Source organism: Periplaneta americana, chromosome 4 (assembly GCF_040183065.1).
Source record: "Periplaneta americana isolate PAMFEO1 chromosome 4, P.americana_PAMFEO1_priV1, whole genome shotgun sequence".
Classification (NCBI taxonomy): domain Eukaryota; kingdom Metazoa; phylum Arthropoda; class Insecta; order Blattodea; family Blattidae; genus Periplaneta; species Periplaneta americana.
The window spans coordinates 141,107,758-141,120,816 of NC_091120.1; positions in this window are offsets into that span (position 1 = coordinate 141,107,758).

Consider the following 13,059-nt stretch of genomic DNA (forward strand, 5'->3'; position numbering starts at 1 on the left):
AAAGAATAGAGAGGAGAAAAAAAATAACTTGGCCATTATTATTATTATTATTATTATTATTATTATTATTATTGTTGTTGTTGTTGTTATTTTAAAAAGTAAAAATAAAAAATCAGGGTGCTCCCAGGTTGCAGAGAAAGTAGGCCTACTAGGGCGGCGCCCTGACACGACAACACCCCTGCAATCCACGTCAATACCAATATCATGTTGGCAACCCTTACTCCATGAAATTACAATAATAATAATAATAATAATAATAATAATAATAATAATAAATTCTGTTTCCCATAACGCACTTCGAACCTAATATTCCACCATTAAGCTAATCGTTCTGTAATGTCGGCTAGATTTAGGAACGTGCATTACGAAGGCAGTGGTAAAACCCAAACCTTTTTCTAAACTGACGGACACATACTGTACATTTAGCCTCTTGCGTGGTGTAAAGAATCTAACAGTAGTTGCTAGTGCAATGTTACAATGTCGAAAAAAGTCACAAGGGTAGCTCTGGAGGGCCGGGGTTCAAGGCCACCTGCTTCGGCGGAAATAATCTAAATCAGCTAACACTCGTTAAAAAATCTCGCATTATCCATGGAGGTGCTGATTGTTACAGGTAGGCGGAGTGATACGTACCAGACAATTGTGTAGGCCTAGATCTGTTCACAGCATTCCAGCAGCATCACCAAGGTGCTCGGATAAGATTAGCAGCTTACACTGCCGTATGAGGAAAAGCAGGAACGCACGGGGAACAAACTCGCTTCCAGCACTTCACTCGCTTCATTACATCACTCTGTCACTAAACATTGCTAGCTAGCGAGCCTCTTGTGAACCTGAGCAGAACTCTTCTGTTTTCCGCAGAGAACCAGCTGAGAGAAAGGCGGGCTAGACATTGATGCCCAACTCTACCATTGGGCAACGAAGCGTCACGGCTTATATTTGGAGTGTTCCACACGTGACGTTCATGTTCATTTTCGTGGAGTTTAATTTCTCTTTGTATGCATATATGATAACTAGAATTCGATGTTGAGGCACAGTATTTCTTAAGTTGTATGCGCACGGGATAGAACGTGTCTACAAAGAAACCGGCAAGGTAGTCCTTTGCCCTCATACACATACCATGCCTGTCGAATGGAGCAGTTGTAATACGTAATACAGGCCCAGTAAGAGAAAAAAAAAATACACCTTCGTATATATTATTTTGGATAGAATACAATGTACAGTATTATCGTTTCTGAGGTGAAGAAAAATAACGTTTTTCTTTGGTCCATATACAGTTATTTAGAGCAGTCCTACGTACTGATAAAGGTAGATCTACTTTTTAGTAGCCTAGTACTGGCAGTATAGTCCCGACGCTGTTATTTCCGGCGTGACTCCGCCTCTTTGCTTACGTCTTAGAAAATGAAGGCTCTATAAAGTCTAGGTAGGTAGTATCGTTCGCCATTTTTGTTCTTACGTTGCCGAGCTACCATACGAGGAATCTATTTGCCACACCGTTAAACATTATCATGTCGTAACTCCTATGATAATAAATCAAACGCAATGTAATTCAGCAAATAACTGAGCGGCAAATAACGTCTTCGTGTGCTTTCTGCGAACGCCAACGAAAGAGCTAAAATGGCGGGCGATTATATTACGTATTTATCGAGCCTTAAGAAATAAATCAGCGAATCACAAGACGCACACGTTTAAATGTAGCCGACCTGCAACGCGATTGGCTGCCGGAAATTAGAGCGACGGGACTATACTAGGCCTAGTAGTGGTGGTGGTAGCAGTTAGTGTCGTGCAAAGTTCGAACATGAGAGAGGCAACCAAAATGTTACAAAATTCATTTTATTCCTCATACAAAACTAATAGTATGATAGGCATTAAAATACTTAAGGGATTAGGTACAGCTTACAGCAGTAAAATGATTTTAAATATTCAACATTTTTTCCCTCCATTACTGTATCTTGTACAGTAGTGGCAAAAAAAACCGGACCGACCCTTGTATCTGATACAAAAGAATCCTGTGCTGTGTATTGTGTCAAACTGTGGTAATTTCAATATGGATAGTGAAGCCAGAGGTATGTACTGCTATTTAACCCATTAAGACCCACAATAGCATATCATAATTTATTTTGATATTTTATTACTAAACGAACTCAGATACATTGTTTGAGTATGTACAAAGTGGATTTTCGAAAAAAAAAATTGTCTCATTTGAAATGTACAGCGTGTCCTATACATAGGACATTGGGGCTATATGAGAAATCTACTATAGTATATTAATTTACATTACTAAGAAGCATTTTCTTTTACATCTTCATCCAATAATTTTACAATTTGTGATATTTCTCAAAACATTTGACACAAAGCCTCCTTTTAAACTTCACACACTTTGTTGTCGGCTTTCCCTAGGCACATCGAAGTTTTTTTCCTGATCGATTTTTTTATATGAAATGTCCAATGTTGTCGAACGTGACGTACATAAGACATTTTCTTTTCGATGTGGTCCTGGTCTAGGTTTCGGTGTACACTATTCTTCAAGAAAAAATTGCCAGTCTGTAAAATAATAATAATAATAATAATAATAATAAATGCATTGTGTGTCATGTGGTTACTAATATCATAATATTTGTTGAATACTTACTCTCTTCGAAACATAAGCAGGTCATGAGTACCCAGCACAGCAATAGTGTAGAACTTCCAGGATGCTACCACCATGGTGTTCAAGATATTTTATGAATAGAAGGAAGTGCCACTTCTTGCCTCGAATCCGGATTTGGTATACAGCCATCAGGTTATCGAAAGGTCAACTTCATTCCTGTACTTATTGTGGGAACTAATGCAATGCGGCATAGCGATATTAGTTTTTGAGGCTTTTGTCCTTCGTTGCACTTTTCCTTCAGGGTCGAGGGATTCAAAACTGGTGACAACTTTTACAACTTTGCTATCATTCCAGCAAACTATTCCAATATTATTATTTGTATCCAAACATTTGTCGATAGCTCCTCTTTCCTTTTTCTTCATTTCCGAAGGTTGTTTGAGTGGATATTTTTCAATGTGATTTTCCCGAACAGTTCCTGTCACAAAGAAACCTTTTTCCTTCATCATGACAGCAAGTTTGTAGGATGTGAAGAAGTTATCCATATAAATAACAAGCTGTTTAGGGTTTTCAATTATGGATGCAAGTGATTTTGCAATTCTAAATGACAATGGTTCATGATCGTTGTTCTTTTTTCACCGGTATGGCAAAATTTGTAAAGGATAACCATCATAACTACATAGCATCCAGAGCTTGTACCCAAATTTTACTGGTTTTTCCCTCATATACATTTTCAGTGTGTGCCTGCCATAATACTTCACCATCCTTCGTCAATTGATAACTTATCACAAAATAATCCCATATTTCTTCAGAGATTCATTAGCTAAATCACATAGTTGCCTCACTTTGTAATATCTGCCTTCTTTGTCAATGCTGCTGTTGTCATTGAAATGGTTCTTTTTTATGTCTTGGAATCTATTACGTGACATGCAGTTAGCAACAATTTCCACGCTGCAATCTGGAGAACGAGCCCAGTACATGAGGTCCCTTGGTAGTGTGTGGTACCCACGAACTTCATAAGCTCTTCTTTTGCGAGTGAAAATGAATGGTCATTTTTCTGTTGACTGTATACTTGTGTCTGTTCTAATATTTTGTCAAAAATGTTGTTGGATATAGAAATAAATATGTCAGGGACAAATTTCCCTTGCAGACTATTCTTTATGGATTCCTTCATTGAAATAGGAACTTTGTCAGGAGAATCGGAATATTGGGGACACCTTCCATTCAATTTTTTCCATTTTGGAGACTTTAGGGAAGTTGTTTCTTTACTGCTGGGTTGGTTATTTGTCCCAGTTGGTTCTGAGGTGTTGGTGTTAATTGCAAGAGAGATATCTTCCTCCTCCGGAATTGTTAGTTCAACCGTACCTGCAATATCAGATGCCATACCAGTAGTTTTATCAGGAACCACAATGACTTCGTCATCAATATCCTCACAATCGCTAGGGGCATCTGATGGTGGGGGAATTATAGCCACGGAAATTGAGTTGAATTCGTTTTAATCTGTTTCTTTATTTCATATTTGATACAGATATTCTACTGCCTCTTCAGGTGACAGCAAGTTGCATTGACACTTGTCTGAAAAATTCGTAATAGAGAAATAATCCATATTGTCCCAATGTCCTATGGATATGACACTGAATGTAAACGCAATTATCTTGAACACTGATACAAATATCGACATGATTTAATTTATAGAGGGTTATATATGCATTTCCAAACAACAATAACATGATAGAAAATTTTGAATTATGTAACTAACAGAAACTTGGACTTTCACTCTGAGAGAGGAACATAGGTTAAGGGTGTTTGAGAATAAGGTGCTTAGGAAAATATTTGGGGCTAAGAGGGATGAAGTTACAGGAGAGTGGAGAAAGTTACACAAAGCAGAACTGCACGCATTGTAATCTTCACCTGACATAATTAGGAACATTAAATCCAGACGTTTGCGATGGGCAGGGCATGTAGCACGTATGGGCGAATCCAGGAATGCATATAGAGTGTTAGTTGGGAGACCGGAGGCAAAAAGACCTTTGAGACGTAGATGGGAGGATAATATTAAAATGGATTTGAGAGAGGTGGGATATGATGATAGGGACTGGATTAATCTTGCACAGTATAGGGACCGATGGCGGGCTTATGTGAGGGCGGCAATGCACCTTCGGGTTCCTTAAAACCCATTTGTATGTATGTATGTATGTATGTATGCATAACTAACAGAAATAAAAATAAATAAATCTGCATACCTGTAGACATGATGTAACCAGCAAGCAGTTCCTTCAACCACTGGCGATTAGACGGGAATAAACAAAGCGATTGTTGTAAATCTTTGAGATTGCGTTCAGAAAACATTGCTGAGTTATTTGAACTGATAAGTTTTGATTGAGAGCCAACACTCTTCACAAAATTCGGTTATTAACTGGAATTATGTTTCCATCCTATTCATAGGACAAAGGGATTAAATGGGTTTGTAAAAATACGCAGTTATCTTTGCCGAATAGAGGTAGAAATGTAATATTGATGCCAAATGAAAATAAAACTCAAAATTTTTTCGTCTGTAAGTTTGAGGCACTGAAGGAAACGAAAGACGGTAAGAATCGAACAAATGCAATAAATTTCACTGTTACAATTTATTATACAAGATGGATGTGTTTTGTGACTAGCAAAATTTGAATCTGTGACTCTGAAATCAGCTACAAGGGTCGGTCCGGTTTCTTTTGCCACTACTGTACAATAATGAAAATTGGTATTGTTAAAACACTGTCCTTCTGCTATATGAAAAAAATATTTTTACGATTTAGAAAATACTATTTATATATTTTTTTCAAAATTCATAATAGTGGTAGTTCACTGTGCAGTGATGAAGCCTTTCCCTCATAACTCATAAACTTGTTAACTTTCTCGTGTTCTCTCTCCTTTATTTTATTGCTGAAGCTCATGTTTACAGTATCATGATCTTTCAACTAGCCTACGTTCCTTAATAAATTATATATATATATATATTTTTTTTTTTTTTTAATTTGTGTTAGAGGAAAATACAGATATTTGAGCTTTTTAAATGAATTTATTTTTTATCAGACAATCTGTCAAAGGTAGAGAAGTGACCTTGCATCATATTGTAGATATGACATGCGTAAATACACACAAAAAAATTCATCACAGAATGTTGGATAGTTTTTGAGTTATTGGGAAACGTTTCATCATTGCACAGTGAACTACATTTTGAAAAAAAAATAAATAAATAAATAATCTTTTTAAATCGTAAAAATATTTTTTCCATACAGCAGAAGAACAGTGTTTTACACACAATTATAGACAGCGCAAGGATAGATCCGATAGATGGAAAAAGTAAACAAGCCCTAGCCTGTTCCCCCACCTCCACTCAATACTCCTCCATCAGCTAACCTGCATCTCTTCGTCTGCGATCTCAATTTCGAAGTCTAATGATAACTTATAACAACTTTCGGATTCTTAAGATTTAACCTAGGCTATTTGTTCCTTTTCACATGTTTCGAATATTTTAACATAGTTTGTTCGTTTCATACATCCCATATTAATATTAGCCTATATGAATCTTATAAAACCTAAATAAGGCTAAATGACTCATCTAAACCTAACAAAAATTTTGCTAAGTTAAGCGTAAAAACCGGAAAAAGAATAAATAGGACAAAATAAATAAAAAAATTATTTAATCTTAATGCTTTGACAGTTACGTTTGTCTACACCAGCCTTGGCGAAAAGGCCATGGTGCGCCGAGCCACTGTGTAAGCTGCAACGTACATAGCACCTATGCTAGGAGGCGGACAACCGAAGGGGAAGTTAATGTTTAGGACGTGTAACGAAGAAAGAAATGAACAAGAAAACATAGGACACATTATCACAACCTAAAATCAACTGTCTTCAGAATGTCTCTGCGACAAAGTTTCAAAATCAGGAATTATGTCACTTACTGCCAATCGTAGTTGATCACGAAGGTATTTGACTGTCAGTCGTGATCTAAATTTGATTTTTACTATTTTCATTGTTGAAAATAATTTTTCACAAACGTAAGTTACAGCGAACATGGCTTCAACAGAGCAAGCGAAAGAACGAAGCTTCAAATATTTATTTTTTTCCAAAGATTTGAAAAGTTCAATAGGCCTATCTGTCAAGTCCTTACATCTAGCTTTCATTTAACGTCACATTGTAAATCTGTTGAGTTTAAATTCAAAATCTAACCGCATTATTCGTACATCTGCTGTAAAAGAATCGGCGTACAGAGATGATGATGATGATAATAATAATAATAATAATAATAATAATAATAATAATACTTAACCTTTTAATGTTTCATCAGTAACATGTAGTAACTTATAATGCCGTTTTATGCTATAGGGACAACCGTTATCCAAGTAATATTTGTGAACAAATCATACATTTAATATTTTCATCATATTGTAAGCAAAAGAATGCATCCTCCCATCCTACTTGAAACTTTCGTTTTTTATAGAGGTACATGGTTTCGAGAGAGATATTGCGACGATACGCCACTCGCAGGTCCGAGACAAATACAAATAGAACGGAGTTTGACTCCAGTGAGTAAGAGGGTGGGGGTTGTAGGTAGGAAGCGAGAGAAAAGCACTGCGAGCCACAATGTGCTCGTGAGTCGCATTTTCGCCGCGGCTGGTCTACACCATACCTGCACAAACAGCGCTCAAGGAGCGGGAGAGCGGTGTTTACAGCTCGCCGAAACGGAGAGGAAGATACGTCAGAATGACATAGATTTGCTATAGGTAGAGGCGAGGGAAACGACCACTCAGCTATCTACTGGAGTGCAGTGCCTATTCTCAGTAACTGTTTCACGTTGCTTACCTACTGCTACAGTAGGCTACAGTATGGAGGAATCTAAAAGACGGAAAAGTGGTGATCAGGCAAATTCTTTCAGTGTTGCATGGGAAAATGCTTATTTTTTCATAGCTTCTGGAGTAAATACTCAGTGCTTATCTGCCACAACATTTTGAAAGGTAGAAAGAAACATAACATAATGCGTCATTACGAGTCCAGACATAAAGATACTAAGGATATTAATCTTCAACAATTTAAATATCTCTCTTCAGGAAAAAGGCAAGCTCAGTGTTGATATGTTGAATAAATTACGGGATTTCAGTCGTAAACTTACACTTTTCGTAAGTCAGTTTCGGGAAGGTAATATGGCTTACTTTCGAACGATAGAAACTGCTCGTGATGAAGCCGTGTTAAATGATTATGTGCAAATATTAATTGAAATTCAAAATGAATTTAATTCTAGGTTCCAAGATCTTGTCTTAAGGTGAAGTAACGGTTAGCTCGTCTAGCCGCGAAACCAGGTGGCCCGTGTTCGATTCCCGGTAGGGGCAAGTTACCCGGTTGAGGTTTTTCCGAGGTTTCCCTGAACTCAGTATGAGCAAACACTGAGTAATTTTCGGTGTTGGACTCCGAACTTATTTCATCGGTATTATCACCTTCTTCTCATTCAGACGCTAATTACATAAGCTGTCGATAAAGCTTCGTTAAATAACCTACTAAAATCTTGTCTTAATTGGAAATAAGTTTAAAGTTATCATAATAAATTCCTTCAACACCAGTTTAAACAATGTCGTAAGTTACAGGTGGGCCTGGTTGGCACAGTTGGTGGCCTTCTATGCCCGAGGTTGCGGGTTCGATTCCGGGCTAGATCGAATGCATTTAATTGTGCTCATATAACCTCGGCAGTTGCGAGCGTCGTTAAATAAAACATAACATTTAACGATTTACAGTTCGGACTTATTGATCTTCAATGTGACCTAAGGGCTAAAGATCGTTTGAATAATATTACTAGCCTGGTTGAGTTTTACAAGACTAAACATTAGCAATAATATCCACGACTACACAGGCTGGCTGTGAAAATGATTGCTATGTTTGGCTCAACATTTATATTTGTTTTCTATAATCAACATTAATAAAGGCAGGCATCGAACATCTGTAACTGATGTTTCATTACGATCAGTAGGTTACTGTTCCTTTCAGCTGCCAACAGCATAAAATCTCGTTTTCATGTATTGATAAATAAAAATATAACAAAATGATTTATTTATTTTATTGGGTTACTTTACGACGCTGTATCAACATCTAGGTTATTTAGCGTCTGAATGATATGGAGGTGATAATTCCGGTGAAATGAGTCAATGAGTCTGGGGTCCAGCACCGAAAGTTACCCAGCATTTGCTCTTATTGGGTTGAGGGGAAAACCCCGGAAAAAACCTCAACCAGGTAACTTGCCCCGACCGGGATTCGAACCCGGGCCATCTGGTTTCGCGGCCAAACGCGCTGACCGTTACTCCACAGGTGTGGACTAAAAAAATGAAATTGTAGGCCTACATTTAAGTAGGTATAAAATTTCTATTATTTCTGTAAAACAAATATTTCTTTATTCATTAACAAGTCCAAGATAGTTTTGTAAACACTGAACGGGAATTCGTTTCATGAACACTCTTACTAGTACTTCCTTTTGTGTATATTTTGTACGAGATCACCCCTTCTTCCAGTCAACCCTTTACAGAGAGCACCTAATATCTGCATTCCCCTCATGATTTGTGAGCCGGCTCGGAGAGCGCAATCCTTGTGCAGGCCTGGTCTACACCAACAGTACATTTTAATTACAGTGTCATTAAGGTAGTTTCAACTTTTTTCAGAGCAGATGGGATGACAAAAGCTTCTCAACCGAATAATAACTGGCATTTCCCATATTTATTTTGCGTTTAATTTCCTCCGAAGTGTCATTCATATTTGTTACTGTTGCTCCAAAATATATGAATTTTTCCACCTCTTCAATAATAAATTTCTAATTTTTATATTTCCATTTCGTACAATATTCTGGTTACGAGACAAAATAATATACTTTGTCTTCTCGGGATTTTACTTCCAAATCTATCTCTTTACTTGCTTCAAGTAAAATTCCCGTGTTTTTCCTAATAGTTTGTGGAATTTCTCCTGACACATTCACGTCATCCGCATAGACAAGCAGTTGATGTACGCCGTTTAATTTCAAACCCTCTCTGTTATCCTGGACTTTCCGAATGGCATACTCTAGAGCAGGAGTCGTGATCTCAGTGCACTATGGTGCAGGGACAGTTTGCTCGCTGCTCAGTTCTATCCCTTACACATCAACTGTGCAGCAGGAGGTGGGGGGGAAGGAATCGGGTGATGGCAGTGGCATCCGTTCTCTTGTTCAACCCTTTTAATCAGTCTTTAATAATTATAATAAACACGGAAGAAGCATGTACTTAATTTATTTTAAGAGGAACTGTGTAATAAGTAAACCACTTTACAGTTTAAGACAAGAAACTATATGTATTTTGCCGTTATGTATTGTCTCGGTTTTGAAAGTAAATAGTTTTTTTTTATATATTAAAGTAATTGAGAACTTACAGACCTATAGGTCTAATGCATGTTCACTGTTACGAAATATTAAACAAATCGAATCCATTAGTAATATTTAAATCATGTCATCCTATTCCTTTGTTCAAGTGTCGTCAATAAAATAAAATTAATTATCCTTTTTTTATCTGACACTATATATCACAAAACCAATTATTTGTTATTATATATAACATATGAAACATATTGTCGTTTCTGTTACAAGACTGAAGTAGGCCTAAATTATTTTATTACAATGTAAATAACAAATTATAAAATTTATTTTCGCTATTCGTTAGCATTGATTTTCCTGGATTTTTAAATCACTTTTTAGTTTAAGACAACAAGCATGTTGTACTTTTTCGTTATGTATTGCAGCGGTTTTGAAAACAAAGAGTTTTTTTTCATATCAAAGTAATTGACAACTTACAGATCTATAATGCATTTCCACTGTTAAAAAATATTAAACAAATCGAACCCATTACTAATATTTAAATCCTGTAATCCTATTCCTTTGTTTAAGTATCGTCAATAAAATAAAATTAATTATCCATTCTTTATTTGACACTCTATATACTATCACAAAACCAATTATTTGTTATTTTGTATAACATATGAAACATATGAAAAGGGCCTAAATTATTTTATTACAATGTAAATAACAAATGATAAAAATTATTTTCGGCGATCATTAGCATTGGTTTTCCTGGATTTTTTAATTCGTTTTTCCCTCACTAACTGGTTTGTGTCAGGTGTCAATGCTCGTGTAGAACACAATCGAAGAAGGCATTGTAAATTATGGTCAGAAAGTTGGCTTCTGGGATGGGATGCGTTGGCTTGGTCGACATACTGCACACTGCACAGTACTACCTCCTCAGCCAGCGTCTCGGCGCTCCGAACTAGTATGCAAGTCAGTTGACGATGGCTGCTCTAGAGCAAAGTTAAAAAGTAAAGGTGATAGTGCACTCCTTTCTTTAGCCAGCAGTGAATTGGAAAAGCGTCAGGTGGAAACTGGCTTATACGGACTCTACTGTACGTTTCACTGAGGCACATTTTAATTAATCGAACTGATTTCTTGAGAATATGAAATTGAACAAGAATATCATATAAAACTTCTCTCTTAACCCAGTCGTGTGCCTTTTTTAAATCTATGAATAACTGACGTACTGCACCCTTATACTCCCATTTGTGATTGCTCTTAAAAATTTCATTTCATTTGCTTGGAGTATTTGTGTATCTCTTTCTGTCATTATCCATGCCACTTCTGAGTTTCAATTTTTAAATTTCTTCTTAATGCACCATTTAAGTAACTTAATACGTATTGTAGTTTTCTCTATTAAACCTAGATTTGTGTCAAGTAACATGGTACCTCCTAAATATTTTGATCTGTTTACATATTGTATGTAGTAGTAGGTAGTAGTAGTAGTAGTAATAATAATAGTAATAATAATAATAAATGAATTATTATTATTACTATTATTATTATTATTATTATTATTATTATCATTATTTTATATTTTATATACAGTAGAAAGCCATAACTTTTCTTTTGTTAACTTATATCATTCTGCTAGGGATCTTATAAAAATTGTAGAATAAGCAACCATTTTCAGTTGATTGTGCGGGAAACAAATTACGATCGCAAAGCATGTCTTATAGTAGGCCTACGGTAAAGAATTTGCATTTTGAAATGTTGGCAAAAAAATAAACAAATGCTAAGGAAGTGATAAAAACAAAAATGCTAGGGAAGTGATAAAATTGTAACGAAAAACAGCCATGATTGGTTGAAACACTTCCTTTTGTACTGTTTTATTGTTCAAAAGTGGTGTGAGGTGGGAAAAGTGTATTATGAACATGAAATATTAGAATATTTACTAAAAAGTAATCATTTTGTGCAATTTTCCTTATTTCTGAGATTTCAAAAGTGTGTTTAGTAATAGTTTCATTGCAATTCTACATTATTACGAAAATATTTGTAACATGTCACAGAATTGCAAATCATACTTGTCAAACGTCCTTATTTGAAATATAGAGATTATTCTCACATGAAGAAATGACACATCGATAAGGAAAATAAATGTGAAACAAGAATGTCACAGGAACCTGAATTACTGAGTGGAAGTAGCTGCCAAGCTGTTCTCTTCGTTACAAATCACAAAATCTCTCCAGAATCGAACCCTAGACCCTTTTCGTTAGGAACCTTAAGCTGTAAGGTATGGTTAAACGATACTGCAGCTTTATACGTTATATGAGTTTCTTTTCGTATATATGGAGCCAGGGATGTACGCAAGTGTGGTTTACTGAGTTTAACTAAAAAAAAATGACATATATTTCATGTTTCCATGAATTTCCCTGTTATGTAAAGTGTCTTACCTATTATCTATACTAATAATAAATCTGTAGCCGAAATTTTTCTGGTAATTTTCGATTTTCTAAAAATAATTGGTGTTAACATGTATAATGAACCATCCTGAAACCGAAAATCGCTTTTTTGACATTTTTGTTTGTATGTCTGTCTGTCTATCTGGATGTTTGTTACCTTTTCACGCTATAATGGCTGAACGGAATTCGATGAAAATTGAAATATAAATTAAGTCCGTTGTAACTTAGATTTTAGGCTATATAGCATTCAAAATACATTATTTAAATGGGGGGTTATAAGGGGGCCTGAATTAAATAAATCGAAATATCTCGCTTATTATTGACTTTTGTGAAAAATATTACATAACAAACGTTTCTTTAACAATGATTTCTGATAAGTTTGGTTCTTTGAAAAATTTTGATAGGACTGATAATTAAAGAGATAAATGAGTTTTAAAATTAAAATAACTGCCATCTAAGGCGGTGTATTGAAATAAAAAACAAATGACTTCGTCTATAAGGGGCCTTGGACACAACAATCGAAAGCTACGAAACATAGCCTACAGACAATGTTTCTGTGTTTGTATGAAGTAATATCGGAAGCTAAATTAACCGATTTGTATAATTAATTATTATTTCATCATTGGAAAGTGTAGTTTCTCTGGATGAACATAATGCTATAATGTTATTACAGTAACTTGTGAGTG